Source organism: Catharus ustulatus, chromosome 2, assembly GCF_009819885.2.
Source record: "Catharus ustulatus isolate bCatUst1 chromosome 2, bCatUst1.pri.v2, whole genome shotgun sequence".
Lineage (NCBI taxonomy): Eukaryota > Metazoa > Chordata > Aves > Passeriformes > Turdidae > Catharus > Catharus ustulatus.
Window position 1 is genome coordinate 34,879,106 of NC_046222.1, and position 17,264 is coordinate 34,896,369.

Sequence of the window (17,264 nt, forward strand, 5' to 3'; positions counted from 1 at the left end):
GATATACCATGAGAAATACAGGAATTAATATGTGGATCATTCAATTAGAGCTATGGAATTTGATGAATGTTGTCTTATAACCATTGTACAGCTGAACAGGAAGAAGCAGAAAATGGGAATTATTTCTTCTATGCATTCACAATAAAATCATAACAATTTTTTTAGAATTCACTAATAATAATGATTTCTAGCACTGTTCTGCCAGCAGGTACTTTTTAGGATCTTCTAGTCTATGGAATGACCTGAAAAAATATTTATTTTCTTATCAATTGATTAATTTTTTAAAATTTAAAAATTCTTGCCTCTATTTCATAAATATCATTAGAAATGCTAGACCCTGTTTTTCCAGTTTAATGAGTTGCACATAAAAAATTTTTTGAGCTTTGTGGATGAGAAATCTTTTATTTGTGCCTATATTGTTACAAAGATTTGTAAGAAATGTTTGTTTCTTCAAAATTAAGTAATAATGATAGCCCAGCTGTTCAAGGATTTAGCCAAGATCTTCATGGAGCATTAACTTTATAATACAAAACCCCTACTGTAATTACTATTTGTTCTTGAACATTTCTAAATCTCTTTTCTCATTCTAATACCTGTTAACGCAGCGAGTCTAGTATAAATCAAAATAGGAACTAAGTATTATGTGTATTAGAAATATATACAATTGCACATTTATATTTTGTATACTGCAATATAATCTATCCTGTGAACTGTGAAAGACTCCTCCACCGTATCCAGCCACCAGGTGGGCAACTTCCTGCATGTCTACAGCTATATCCATATAGATGAATAGCACAGCAACAACTTGGGCTGCACCTTTGTAGCTAAAAATATTTAACTTTTCAATTAAAGCACCAGAACAGAATGGTTTGGAGACTATTTTTTTATTTCTAAGCTTGTCTCAGTCACTGTGTCAGCCACAGATATTTTGGTCCAGATTATGCTAAACCATGTGTTTACCATTAAAGATTCGCAGTATATTTTCTTATATTAGCTTATTAGTGTAGACACACCAGAAGAATATTTTTAATGTCCTCATAGCTACTTTGTGAAACTGAAAAATTCAGGAAGCTGAGAAAGAATTGGAATTATGAATTAGTCTTAATTAGCTCATAACCAATCAACAAACAAATTTCATCTCTGAATTGTTTAACTCCACTGGATTGTCTTAGAAAGGGCACAAAATTCTAGAGGAGAAGGAACTAGCCAGGAAACATATGTGTTGTATATCATCAGCACTGGCCCTATCTGAAATGCAGATAGAGTGGAATAGATGCCTTCTTCCCTGACTTACTGACAGATATCTCACAGAACCACTTGTTTTAGGGCAAGCCAGGACTTTTAATACAACATACAAAATTTGAAAAATCACTGGCCTTGAGGAAGATGTATTTGGTGATCTTGATAGTACAGAAAAAAAAGAGGTAAAAGCATGAAATCAGGTCCAAGATAAGAAGTTATGGTCACAGAAAATATGGCCAAGATTTGTTGAATTAATACCGAGTGCAAGAAGCACACTGTACACAGTCTCAGACAATTAGCAGCAATTAACAGACAATTAATCTGAACACAGAGGAAATCATTCCTGTGCTGATAGCTGGTCATCATATACTGGTTTTGAAGATCTCAGGAGCCAGCAGTGAATTGCAGCAAAATTACGCTGATCTGCATCTGATACGTTTCTGTGATGGATTTGTTACAAGGAGGGAACAACAGATTCACATGCTTTGGAGACTTTTGTCTCCCCCACACCTGGTTGTATTATCTGGTATCCAGTAGAACTGCTAAATAAAATCTGCTTAGCCAAACCAATAATAAGACTTGTTAATACAGTTTTTGTTTGATTCACTAAAGTGCCTAACATTCTAATAGAATTAGGAATTTCAGCAAAATATGTTGAAGTAAAAGTATCTCTGATTAGAAATTGTTGTTTTTAAATTTTCAGCTAAAATAAAAACATAGCCGTGTCTGGAAGGTGAGGATTGACATTTTCCAACTTGTGGTAAAAATGTCAAAATAGTAGAACTTTTCACAAAAACACTGCAGTGCCTTCATGAGTGGTAACCTTAATGAAGTTAAAGAATCAGACAAACTTCATGCTAACAGGATGGTGAAGGATCTAGAGGGGAAGGTATATGAGGAACTGCTGAAGGGAGTAGACTGAGAACTCATCATTGTGTGCAGCTTCTTCACAAGGCGAGACAGAGGGACAGGCACCAATCTCTTGTCTCTGGTGACCGGTGACAGGACCCAAGGGAATGGCCTGAAATTGTGTCAGGGGAGGTTTAGGTTGGAAACCAGGAGAAGGTTCTCCACCCAGAGGGTGGTTGGGCACTGGAACAGTCTCCCCAGGGAAGTGGTCACAGCATAAAGCCTGGCAGAGCTCTAGAAACATTTGGACAATTGTGTCAGGCACATGATGTGACTTTTGGAGTAGTTCTGTGCAGGGCCAGGAGTTGGACATTGATGATTCTTGTGAGTGCCTTCCAACTCTGAATAGTCTGTCTATGATTGTCTGAACATATGATACTACATGTGATGAAGAGAAAGACATATGATACTGCATACAATACAGATCATCTGGGAAGGAATGTACTATATTCATATACACATAAATAAGGCAGTCATAAGAGTGGCATAGGCTTTGGCACAGTCATTCCAATCTGGTTGGCTTGTCCCATATCACACAGATCAACTTTGCTGCAAATGATCTACAGAAAACCAATACATGCAGGCAACTCAGCACTGAGCTGAGGCAGGACAAATCATTATCAAAAGGTTTTAAGTGCAGTTGAAAGCAGAGATCATTGGATATCTCATGTGGAAACAGCTCAGAGGAGATTTCCAGATTAAAATCTGGTTGCAGTTCTAAGGGATCTCTAGGATTGTGAATGTTTTTTTTCTTTTATTGCTACTTATATAAAATGGCATTTAAAGGAGATACAAACAGAGAAATCAAAGCTGATAAAGAATGTACAGTAACTTCATTATTATAAGCTGCACCTGATTATAAGCTGCACTTCCAGGTGTCGGCAACTTTTTGTTCTTTGTCCATATATAAGCTGCACCTAATTATAAGCCACACTTCGGGTTCAGAACAAAATTTTAGTCAAAATGGTGCAGCTTATAATCGTGAAATTACTGTACATGTGAGTTAAAGCTTGAACAAAATACACATAAGCCTAGAGCAGAACTGAGCTCATCTAGAAAATTCTGTGACTGACTGAGCATGCTCAAAGACAGAATCATACATATCTCTTTGCCCAGACATACCAGTGGCAGATGTTTGAATAAACGCAGAAGAGGAGAGGCTGGGATTACATTAGTAGCTCATTTGCACTCTAGAACTAAAGCAGACAGGCGTGTTGCAGTTCTGCACATCAGAGTATTTAATAACAGGATTTTTTCTGCCTTGTAGAAGGGCTGAGGAAAAAAACAAGAGAGCACATGGACCAAAACCAAAATCAGCTGAAGTTTGTCACTGTCCTCAGTATACAGGTATCAAAGTACTAAGATTTAGGTTTCAGGGCAGATTTATCATGAAGGATGGTAATCAATGGTTCATAGGACCTCTGGTAACATAAATCCATGTGAAATATAACTGTATATGTATATGTATATGTATATGTATATGTACATGTACATGTATATGTGTATGTATATGTATATGTACATGTGTATGTATATGTATATGTATATGTATATGTATATGTATATGTATATGTAACGTGTAACTTCTAGCAGGGCACTCACCATGCAACCTTCCTTTCCTCACTACAGAGACATTCTTCCCAGGCATCCCAAAATGCTGAAATGACATCCATTCTTAGGTGTCATTCTGAGAACTGGAATTAGTTTATTTTCTGATCATCAACACATCAATAGAGCATAAGGAAACATTTCTTTAGGTCTGAATATAGCCACATAGAGCCATTTCTATGTGTAGATCTTATTTTATTTATGTGACTCTAATGGGCAAAACAGTCTCAATTCAAGATGTTTTCTCTTAATTGAATTATTTTTAGCAAAATATTTAATTAGTGATTATGGTATTGAGAAAAAGAAAACACACATATTTCAAGAAATACTTAAAACTTTTTTTCTTCCTCAAGCTCAGCTTAAACAAAATTTTTATTCTTTAAAGTCTCAACTTCCTTTACTTACTGTTAATATAGGTATTAAATTAGTAACAAGAAAAAAAGTACATGAACATCACATTCAGTTCAGCAAGGAATTGTTCACACTTTAGCAGATTGAGTTGATCTGACTAAAATTATGATATAGTTCTGTAAACCAAAATGAAAGAAAACTGACTGGATACAGGCTGAAATTGCACCACAGAAAAGGTAAAAATAATCCCAGTATAATATGTATTTGAAACAGTTTGACCAAATAATTGTACTCACTTTTAAAAGCCTGAAAATCAACTTTTTTTCAACATGTAATGAATATACTAATAGAGTGGAGGGGAACACAACTGGTAAAGTTAGATTTCTTCAGGGTGAATCACCTGGAGCAAAATATTTATTATCCATGCTCACCAGTTAATATATTCAAGGTTTTATTTAATGGGTATGCAAAAGAACAAAGAGCAAATAAATCACTGAAAACAGTCACTAGTGGACAAAAATATAAGTTGGCAAAACTCAACAAAGCACCTATTCCACTAGTGCCTTTATAAAGGCAAAGTTCCACATATGTATAGTGATATATCCACAAATTATATTAAAGATAACTAGTTGGAGTCTCCATACACTCTGTAAAAACATTTTAAACACTTGAACATTAGAAGATGAAGTGCATTTTTAATATTTCTAGTGAAAAAAATTATTTTAAAAAATTTATTTTAATTCTATCTGAAAACAATAAGCAAGAAAGAAAAGCAATTCAAGAAATGGCTTTAAGATAAAGTACAAAACTAAAAACACTTTAATGGCCAAAACCAATTTTTCTGTAGATAACATGACTAGGAGCAGAGCAGAAAGAGTAGACATAGAAGCTTACAACACCGAATGGAATCTTTCAAGATTCCATTTCAAGATTTGACATAAATAAGGGACATATTTCACAGAACTACCATCTAATGTCACAATCCCTAAGTTTTTATTTTCTGACTGTCCTTAGAGAATAAAAGTAATATTTCTGTTTGTTTGGTTTTGCAGTCTTCTGCACAGCCTGAGTTCATTCAGGACTAGATTTGGGTTTAATTTTAAATCCCCTTTCTTCTCTCTATACCACCACATCCAAAATAATGCAACAAGCTTTTCATGTTTTTTAGATGACAGAGATATATCTGACTAAGAGTCCATTCTTATCTGGATGCTTATTCAACAGACAAACCATCCATAGCTGCATGCTCATACCTGTTCCCTCTAGGGGGGACACCCAATTCTCTTGCTATTCACCTTTCTTGTGTATGTTGACTTTTTCAGATCTGTGCTTACGAACAGAACCAAGGAGATCTGATGCATTTCCTTGAGCTTAAAAAGCTCAGCATTCCAACTTGGAGTGTATCACTGAATTCTGCCTACTTTTGTCTCAAGGGTATACATTATATATCAAAGATAAAACTGTGTTAAATTAATGCACTGCCGTGATTTCCATCATTAGCTTTTCCCATTAATTTGCTTTGTTGACAAATTAAATACTCTGGCTGAGAAACATAATACAAATCCCTTTTTAACAGAAATCTTGTTCTTTACTCTGTGATGCATTGCTTTATTGACTAAAATGTGTTACATTCCAAAGCCTCAATGTTTTCTGCAGGACACGAAGTTCTGGCAAACAGAAAAAGCAAACTACAGTAATTTCATTATTATAAGCCGCACCATTTTGACTAAAATTTTGGTCCTAACCCAAAGTGCGGCTTATAATCAGGTGCAGCTTATATATGGACAAAGAACAAAAAGTTGCTGTTTTAGTTTGGAGGACAGGTGTCTGCTGAGAAAGGCAGGAACTTCTCTTTGAAATGGAAAATGTAAACTCCCTCTCTCCAAATTATTATAATTTTGAAATCAAGTGGCTCTCAGGCAAAGATATGGGAATTAAGAATAAAGTTCTTTTCTAGGGAAATTAAAATAGAAATACAGTACTACAAAGACACAAACTCCAAATCCTGACAAAGTCAGAGTACAGCCTGACACCCTGTCAGGCAGGGTGTTGGTAGCAGTCCCACTAAATGGTGGCTGCATCCTCCTGCAGTGACAGATGTGATTCAGTTGGAGCAGTGCTCCTGTAGAAGGTGCAGTTTCCCTCCAGAGGTCCAGTGGTGATGGGCAGAAATCCGGTTTACCTCTGGAGTCCAGTGGAGAAAGGGGCTCCCTTAGTGTCCCAAAACCTCTGTTTTTATCTTGGTAAGAAATGTTGGGCTCTTCCCCCTGGCTGGAGCAACTTCCAATGGGATGCAGTAATTTTATCAGTCCCACAGTGGGACTCAATGGCCCATTAGCAGAAAATGACTTTCTGGAGGAAGGATGGGTTGTGAAAAGATAAAGAACCATGCCTTGCCTGGTTTCAATGGATGGCCCATTAGCAGAATATCTGCTGTTGAGATAAGGCTCACTGTCCCCACCCTCAACAGATGGTGATAGAATAGATATCTTTTATCACACTCTGTATTGTAACGTACGGCTTATAATCAGGTGCGGCTTATATATGGACAAAGAACGAAAAGTTGCTGGCACCTGGAGATGCGGCTTATACTCAGTGTGGCTTATAATCGTGAAATTACAGTAAATTCACGAATACAAGCCGCACTGACTATAAGCCGCATCTCTGAGTGTTGGTAAATATTTCGGTTTTTGTCCATAGATAAGCCGCACACGAATATAAGCCGCTCTGTCGTTCGCAGCGAGGACCCGCGTGCAATTAGTAACAGAACCGCGGGAGGGCGGGGTTTACTGGCTGAGCTAAGGCTGTGCAGGCTCGGCCCGCTAGGGGCCGCTGACGGGGCCAGGTGGTCCAGCACGGTGCTGCAGCTCGGGGTCGGCCGCCGCTGCCACTGGGCTCGGTCACCCCGGGTCGGCGCTGCCCCGCGGTGGCAGGCAGGGACGGAGCTTCCCCCGCTCCTACGGCAGCGGCGGCGGGCGGGGAGGGAGCTTTCCCGCGCCCGTGGCGCCGGCGGCAGGCAGGGACGGAGTTTCCCCGCTCCTGCCGGGGCGGCGGCGGGCGGGGATAAAGCACCCCGTCGGCTCCCCGAGCCGCGGCAATGGCTGCGCGGGGCTCCCGTCGGCTCCCCGGGCCGCAGCAATGGCTTGCGCGGGGCTCCTGTCGGCTCCCCGAGCCGCAGCAATGGCGGCGGGCGCTTCCCCCCCCCTCCCTGGGCCGCAGCAATGGCGGCGCCGGCTTCTCCCCCCCTCCCCGGGCCGCAGCAATGGCGGCGCCGGCTTCCCCCCCCCTCCCCGGGCCGCAGCAATGGTGGCGCGCGCTTCCCCCCCCCTCCCCGGGCCGCAGCAATGGTGGTGCGGGCTTCCCCCCCCCTCCCCGGGCCGCGGTAGGGGCGGCGCGGGCTTCCCCCCCCCTCCCCGGGCCGCGGTAGGGGCGGCCCGGGTCCCCCCTCTCCTCCCCGGGCCGCGGCAATGGCGGCGCCGGGCCCCCCCCGTCTCTCCCCTGGGCTGTGGCAGAGGAGGAAAGAGAGCTCTCCCGCCTCTCTCCCCGCCCCCCGTGCTGCCTACAGGGAGCCAGGCTCCACCCGCGGTGCAACAAAGTAGCGATTTGTAACAATCGCAAAATGCCGACTTTGCAGCTGCTCGGCTCAGCACTCTGGCAGGCACTTCTGAGGTTGTATTAGCCGCACCTGATTATTAGCCGCATTTCCGGTTTAGGAGCAAAATCTTAGTCAAATTGGTGCGGCTTGTATTCGTGAAATTACTGTACTGTACTTCCATGTTCTGAATTCTTCTCACACATAGCAACTTGTTTGTTCTTCAGAATGACCTTCTTTGTAAATATTTTGCTTTCACTTTTCGCCCCAAATAACCCCAGAAAAGTGAAATTAGGTTGAATGAATCAATGAATTGAACTTCACACAATTCCATGTTTGTTGAGGTTTCCCTTTTGAGAGTATCAGGTTTTGTTCTATCTATAAATAGATATTACTATCTTCAGTGGTGTAATAACTTCATGCATTCATTTTCTGACAGTAATAAGAAATTTAAAGACACAGGAAAGACTTTGGTTGCTCTGAGTGGAACATAACATCATGTCTCAAAGACAGGAAACATAAAATCAGAATATTATAATACAAATGTTCTGAGAAGTGAGATGTATAAAGATCTTTTAATAAAAACAAGATTGAATCTGAGTTTCTGTAACCTGACCAAGAATCCAAATAAATTCTTATTATTCAAAATTCTTCATAATTTGCTTTTTGAGTAGTAGTTCTATACAAAAATATTCAGTGACATCTTTACTCTAGTTTTAAAATCACTGAAATGTTAGTTTGATAAATGCACTACCCAGTTATTTAAAAATCAGTCACTTCATTTAGTTTGCTCACCATAAGAATATCTAAGCAATTAATTCTAAAATGGAGTATCACTGGAAAGTATAATACATTGCTATATTAAAATATAAAAGCAGCAAGTAATAAATGAAATACTTAAACTGATAAATTAACTTTTAGAATCAAAAGAGTAACTGTCTTTGGAATTTTATTTGTATTATAAACTCAAACTGCATTTTATTACTAATAAATTTTCATTTATTTCAAGGCTTATCTATGGAACAATAAAACTGTGCAGGGAAACTCTTTTTGAAAGTTACTATGGGTAATAAATATCACTTATCTAAGAAAAATTGACTATAGCTAGCTAAGAAGAAAGATAACTCCACTGAAGGAGAGTACAGATAGAGAAAAGCAAGACTGAAAGAACAGTTGAGTTTTCAATTACACCAGAGGATCAGAATCCCGAGTGGACTGAGTATTGCTAATTGGAAAGACTCTGGAAAACAGAGAATGGAAATTTTGTGGCCTAGAAGTCAGGACCTAGAGTGAAAGATAAAAGAAGCTCTTTCAACAAGAAATGTGTAAGAGATGGTCTTTTTAAGACCTGTATTTGTCATACAGGAGAGCTCTCTTTGATTGCAAATACCTCTTTAATCTAGAAGATAAAAGGTCTAAATGCACCCAGAGGCTGAAAGGCAAAAAATCTCAGACTACAAAGAAGTTGCAATTTTTAAGTAATCAGTGGAATTAACTAATTTTTTTAAAAAAGCAAAAAGAAGAAGAAGAAAAAAAAAGCTTTGTCATAAGCCATAAAGGATTCTGTATAATTTGAAAACTTTCAAAAAACAGGTCATGCATCAGAAGTTTCATGCAAGAATTCCTTTAGCTTCTAAATGCTGCAGACATAAATCCATTGTAGGGGTTCTTTGGTTTTAATTTTTCAGTAATACAAAATTTCCCCACAAAATTATCTTGCAAAAAAAGATGTGACTGGTTTAATTTTTTAGGAATGCCTTTAAATCTTCATTATGCTATCTACTTGGAAATGCAAAATGAAAATATTTTTTAAGATAATTCACAAAGAGAGATTTAAGATCCTTTACACAAGAAGGCTCTGTATTAATACAAATATAAAATGTTGACCAGGATGGAAATGGAAATAGAAACAGAACCACTCTTACATATACCAGCCAGAACAACTCTTATATTCAAAACAGTATTGAAATGCTAAAATAGCATTTGATGTTACTGCATTTAATTTTTTATATCAATAAACATGGCTCCACATCATTCAGGCTTGACGTCTTAGTGGCAGTCAGTTCCAGACAGAATACCCTAATATACACAAAAATATGCAGCATTGTGCTGTCATGACATGAGTCAGCAGCTAGTAGTATGTTAATATAATATTAGCATTGATTTTCTAAGCTATTCCAGTACAATACATTTATAACACATGTAACTATTCTCAGCATATGCCAAATCGGCAACATTGCACCACTTTGATCAAGAAAAATGGACAAAATTATAAAATTAATAGAATATGCAACAGCAACATACTTAGGCTTTTTAGAATTCAGTTAAATGATCTTGCAACATTTTTCTGTGGCCATACCACGGATGTCAGCCACCTACTTCTAAATAGCTTTTCTATTTTTACAGGAATTGTTTAGCCTATACATTCATTCACATATCACTGCAAATACAAGACAAAGAATTTCCACATTCTGGAATTAGTTTGGTCAACAAAGTTGGTTTGAACTTAAAACCAATGGCAGAGAGATCTTTTGCGGTAATCAACCAGGGTTTCCCTGAAATATTGTCCTTTACTACTGTGGTGGATTGACCTGAACTGGCTGCCAGCTGTCCACCAAGTCCCTCTATCACTTGCCCTCCTGAAGAGGACAGAGGGAGAAAATATGGCAAAAAGTTCCTGACTTGAGGTAAGGACAGGATGATCACTCATCAGTTCCTGTCATGATCAAAACAGGTTCAAGTTGGTGAATTAATTTAATGAATTGGCAATTAATAAGACAGAGGGGAATAAGAAACAAGGAAAAATATAAAAACACCTTCACTCTACCCCGTCTTTCTTCTCAGGTTCAACATCACTCCCAAATTCTCTACTTCCTCCCCCGAACAGTCCAAGGTGACAGGGAATGGGATTCATAGTATTTCATAATCCTTCATGTCTGCCTCTCCTCCCTCAAACTCTTCCTCTGCTCCAGGATATAGTCCTCCACAAAATTCTCCTACATGCATCCTTCCCAGGGGCTACAGTTCTTCAGACAGTGCTCCAGTGTGGTTCCCTGCATGGAATGCATTTCTTCTGTAAAAGACTCTTTCATGTGGGTCCCTCACTGCTCCTCACAGGAGTGTACTACAGGGATGTCCACACAGTGTTGCTTCTTGCAGGGCACATCCACCTGCTCTGGAATGGGCTCATCCACAGTGTAGCACAGATATCTGCTCCATGGCATGGTCTTCTCCACAAACTTCAGGGGAATCTTGGCCTGGAGCATCTCCTCTCCTCCTTCTTCATTGACCTTGGTGCCTGCAGAGTTTTTTCTATTAAATATTAGAAATTAATCATATCCAAGGTGATTCTAGACACTGTCTTCCTGCTTGCCACTAGTACTATCTATTATTCCTTACCCAACAATTTCCCAGTTCTGGGGATGTTCAGAACTTCTTCAAAATATTCACATAATTAATTTATTTTTCATCTATGTGAAAAACAAAATTAAAAATAAAATAAACGAAACCTCGAACAAACAAACACAATTCCTATTTCCTGATATTTGTATCATGTCTTCTAGTACTGTGTATGATGAAATTCACTATGTCTACATTATCCTTAATTTCATAAACCTCAGCACTACAGATTTCTAGAGTATTTTCCTTTTTCAACAGAAGCTGGTTTTCACCGATATTTTCTTGACTATGCTTTTATTTGATCTATTTTTTCATTTTGGTTGGTGGGATCAAAAATACAAGATACAAAATTAATGACATAGTTATTAATTATATAGTCAGAGCTGATGCCTGTATGGAGTTCTTACTGCTATCACATAATTCAAAATTTTAATAAAAATACTAGTATTGACTCAGAGCTAATTGTTAGATAGGTAGACTTAATTTTCCAATGTGCACTGAGATATTTCCCAGAGTAGAGGAATACCTGTTTCTAAGAGTATATTTTTGCCTAGTGACTCTTTTATGCAAAACACATTTGAATAAGAATGCAGAAAGCTGCCTTGCATGTAAAGAAGGGAGGTTTCAAAATAAATACCCTTTTAAACTGCTAAGTTCAGGTGTCTAAACAATATACTGGATATTGTTAATAACTCCCTGACGTAATTAATTCTCTCTGCATTCTGTACATAAAGGTCAAACCATCCAGGAGACAGCTCCAATTTTTTTCTGCTAAAGATAATAGGAATTATAACAACTATATCTAGCTGTGTTTTCTTCCCCAAAGCCACAAAAATCAGATGCACAACTCAGATGCAGATTGTCTTGGGGAACTAAACGTGAAGTTATATGGGAATATGTAAAGAGCAGTTCAAAATGCATCTCCAGTCAGGTAGCACAGAACTGCCTGACACTTTTGAACATTTGCTGATTTAGCAATTTATGAAGTTAAACCCTACAGTAGAATTAATTAATTTCTATAATGTAAATTATTTCCTCAGAAGTGTATTTCCCATAAGTGAGATGGTTTTGCTGTGGCCATGAATAAATCAAAAATGAAGTAATCTTTATAGGCAGTGCTAAAAAAAACCTGACTCAGGGGAAATCTGAACGTAAATAACACAGAAAAGTTTACAGAAAAAACACCACACAAACTCATTAAAAATACATTTCTATTATAGGAAAAAAAAAAGACTACATGAAAAAAAATTCTGCCTAAGCTTAGCATTGCAGATCTGACATTCATTGTATTGATCAAAACCCTGTTTTGTCAGGGAAATGTTTGATAATATAATTTTGACATAAATTCAGTAACCAAGAGGACAAAGAGAAATCTTTAAGGTCTAACATGCAGTTTTGAGGCTTTAATCAAGAAAAGAATGATGACCAACACTTTCTTGAGTGAGTAATGATTTAAAGTATATTTTTCCCTATGGACCTATCAAGAGATGCCTTGAAGGGAACCACTAGAGGAAGAAAAATGGTCAGCATTTTCTGAAAGTTTTCTTTTCAGGGTGCTACAAAAGTGGCACTGCAAATCAAGGCACCTCAGCTCACTTTTTAAAATCTATCTACTCATTCTGTACCTATAGGTATAGTTATTTGTACATTCGTGTAGAAGGAGACAAATTCTGTTGCTACTTCTTTGCTTTAAATTAACTTTCAATAAGCAAGGGGGTTTTTTGTTTTGTTTTATTAAAAAAAAAAAAAAGCAGATAAAAATATTTTCTTTTACTTGGAGATAGTTAACTATGCCATTCCTGTTTATTACATGCCAAGAATCTCTGTACCTCTGATGACTCTCAAAAACTGCTTCTTCAGGCTTCTGTGATCACTCCACACATGCCACAGTTCAAAGACTTTAGGTATTGTGTTTGTGCTCTGGAGACTTGATAGGACAAAGAACAGTAGATGCCTTACATAACACCTCATTATCTGTAGCTCCCACACAAACTCTGCTCTTATTTCCTCTTTTAGTCAAAAAGGGAAATAACTAGGATTAAGCATTTTGGAGCAGAGTTCATCTGCTGGTGGCCATCAATATCTTCCTTCATTAGACAAAGCCATACTATAGATATATATATTTCTTTATGTGTACTCAGACAAGTTTATTCAGGGTAGATAGTATATTTTTGCAGTTGGCACAATGGTGGAACCCCACTAACCGATGCTATAGCTTTTATCTGCACCTGAAGAAATAAAAGAGAAAAATATAATGGCATGTGGAACAAGACTGACAGTACTGTGTTATTAAGACAGCCTAGCACTACTCTTTAGAAGAATCCGTTTCTCATAGGTTATAACTATCTTAGATTTGTCAAACTTTTTGTATTTATTATGGCTTTATTTCTTCTGCATGCAGGTGTATTTTGTGGAGGTGCAGAATCCTTTGGGACTTGCTCAGGCATCTGGCACTACCAACCAATGACTGGATTCTGTATCACTTGTTTCCCCACACAATGGCTAAGCTCAGGAGCACTTCTCTTGTAATGTCTTCCCATTATTCCTCTCCTCTTCCTTTACGTGCGCAGTCTTGGTACATGACACTCTCTTAATGAACTGTAATATTTCAAGGGAGCCCTATCCATTCCTATACACTGAATAAAGGAGGAATCTTTGGGAGAAAAATATCATTGTTGTACAAGAATGAATAGAGAAAAGAAGACAAAATTAATTGACCAAGCAACCTTATTCAATATCCTAACTTCTGAGAGCTTGATATGTCGATCTCAGTACTATTTTTGCAGGCATTATATGCACCCTATTTTATATAAGTCTGATTCAATGGTGCCTGAGCCACAAACTAAAAGAAGATGGAGGTCAATCAACTTCATATATTTTAGATCAATTAAGCCACACTATTTTCCAATAATAGAGGATGAATACTAGATACAATTATGTTTTCATGTCGTATTTTTCTTTGTAACACCAAAAGCAAAATAATATAATTTGAGAAATATTTTTACATTTCATGTGGCTGTGAAAAAGTTCAATTTATTTATGCTTGGTGTTAATCATGAAATGGTATATAGTCGTATTACTCTAATTAGTGGTATTCTGTCATCAAACTTTTCAGTTATTGCTCTATTTTTGCAGTAATACTGTCTATAAGTGTGGTTTCTGATAGGCAAAGATAAACTATAAAGGGTGTGGGAGAAAAATCAATGAAATAAATATTTACAGAGGATTAAGGTCTGTAAATTATACATCTCCTAAAGAACATAACTTTCCTGTCAAGCATCCTATTGATTTTCTTGGGCTCTTTAACCCTTCTTCCTCTCTGGTGAAAATATTTTCATGAGAAATAGAATATTGCTAAGTTTCAGAGATAACTAACCTCTCAGACTACAGCCTTCTTTGGCTCTTTATGGCTATCAAGGGGAGCATGGAAACATGCAAAAAAAAAGTAGTACTGGCAATACATGTACTTATCTGAGTACTTCAAGGGTATTCAGTATCAGTATACCAGTATTACTGATCCCCCACCCGAGTACCAAACTTTTTGTATAACTTTTCGTATTAGTTTTTGTATAACTAATAAGATACATGGTGCATGTTTTGGAGAACGTGAGAAAGTTAGTTCTGAAGAACATTTACAGATGTGAAAAACTCCCAAAGGGTCTCACTGTTATATCACAGAATAAATTTGAAATGGGAATACTTCTGGCACACGAGGAGCCCTTAAAATGTCAACTGCCCAAAATTATCCCACTAGTAATAATATAATAAATTAATATAAATTAATATACTATTATATAATATAATTAATATAATAAATATAATATAATTAATATAATTAATATAATATAATAATATTATATATATCAGCTATTACATATATCAGCTTCCAGGGTCAGGTCCTTGAATCTGGCCAATAGCAGACACTTACAGATGAGTAAGAATACAGTGAATGTACATTGTACTTTTTAAAATTCCCCTCACCTGCCTGTGAGCTTCTTCAACCAAATTTAATTTCAACATATTAAGTAACACTCAAAGCATTTCTCTTTCATGGACTTGTGCAATTTTTCCTTGCATCAACTTAAATTTACATCAGTCATTATATTCCCGGCAAGGATTGATGAAAGACTCTGGAAAAGAGAGCATGGGAAGATTTGTGGTCTAGAAGTCCTCATCCATAGAGAAAGATAAGAGCGTTTGTACTGTTTGCACAAAGACCCACCTCTTTCTACATGTGTTGAACCTGGTTCACTAAATTCATTGAATTACCCCTTTTGTTAGAAGAAAGAATGAACAATCAGTTTATACCTCTACAATTTTTGCTAGGAGCTTTTCATCATTCATGTGCTTCTCTATCACATCCTCCTCTTCAGTTATTCCTGTTCCCAGATGAGTCTTGGATAATTTCACTGTTACTTATACATAAGTCATTCCATACCTCCCAACATCCTCACTCAAAATCTTATACATTCTTCTAAGTCCAGGTAGATTCCACAGAACTGGCTAGATACTGGCTATTGTCATGGGAAATATATTTGAGTGTGGTTACCCATGTCTACCTCAAAAGACACACCTTTGTTGGAGGCAGTGAGTAGGGGGCCTCTCTGAATTGTTCAGAGAGAAATGGTACCCTTTCAGAATGTCATTTTTAGTCATGAAGGTAGAAATTGTGTTACATGATCCAATTTTAGTATACTAGCAATAAATCAACTTTCAATGTACAGTAATTTCACGAATACAAGCCGCACCATTTTGACTAAAATTTTGCTCCCACACCGGAAATGCGGCTTATACTCAGGAGCGGCTAATAAGTGAATAATTTTCTGACATTTACAACCTCAGAAGTGCCAGCCAGAGTGCCGAGCCGAGCACCTGCCAGTAAAAGCCGGCATTTCGCGACTGTTACAAATTGTTACTCTGTTGCGCCGCAGGTGGAGCCTGGCTCCCTGCAGGCAGCACGGGGGGCGGGGAGAGAGGCAGGAGAGCTCTCTTCTTCCCTCCTCTGCTGCAGCCCGGGGGAGAGACAGGGGGGCCCCATGCCTCCATTGCCGTGGCCCAGGGGGAAGGCGGGGTGCTCCGTCCCTGCCTGCCTCCGCTGCGGCGGGAGCGGGGGTTCTCCGTCCCTGCCTGCCACCACGGGGCAGCGCCGGGCCAGGGCGAACGAGCCCAGAGGCGGCGGCTGACCCCGAGCGGCCCCGCCGAGCGGCAGTGCCGAGCTGGGCCACCTGGCCCTGTCAGCAGCCCCGAGCGGGCCGAGCCTGCACAGCCCGAGCCGAGCCAGTAAACCCCGCCATGCCATGGTTCTGTTACTAATTGGCAACTTTGTTGCACGCGGGTCCTCGCTGCGAACGACAGAGCGGCTTATACTCAGGTGTGGCTTATTTATGGACAAAGAACGAAATGTTTGCCAACACCCAGAGATGTGGCTTATAGTCCGTGCGGCTTGTATTTGTGAAATTACTGTATTCTAAAATTGGATAAAGCAACCCTAGAAAAATACTGTGAAAAACTTTGGAGAAAGTGTTTTCTTTCCTCACTACCACCTCCTTTCCCTTTGGAGTCTCACTGTTAGCCTATAGCTCCATTTCCTGATTATCATTTGGAAAAGTCAGCTAAAACACTTGGAACAGAGCCTTGCACTATATAAAACTGGAAGCTGTGTGTGCTCATTTTCAATTACTGTGAAATTTCCTTGTCTGACCTTGTATCAAACAGAACGTGTCTGGGTAAGTGAGAGGTCTAAGCTCTTTACAGTCAATTGATACAGCTGCTTGTTTCCAAAGGGGGCGTCACTGTATCTAGTCCAGGAGTGATTATATCTACAAGGTCAGCACAACACAGTTTTGCAAGGTGCCAAAATCCATGTATGGACAGTTTATGCCTCCATTCATACCTTCTTTTCTACCAGTGAGACTCCAGAAACTAATCAATAAATCCCTATGATCAGTGATATCTAAGCACATCTTTGATATTTGTTTTAAGTTAGACTTCCTTAACCAGTGTTTTGAGGTGCCAGAAGCCAGAGAGCCACACCAGCAGAGTGCTAAGTTGGATCTAAAGCCCTGCTTAGAATTGCTATCCTATTTACTATTGTTTTTAAGCTTCCACTTCAGAGGTGTGGTTTCAGACAGGGTTAAGTTACACCTGCTTGCCAACAGGTGAG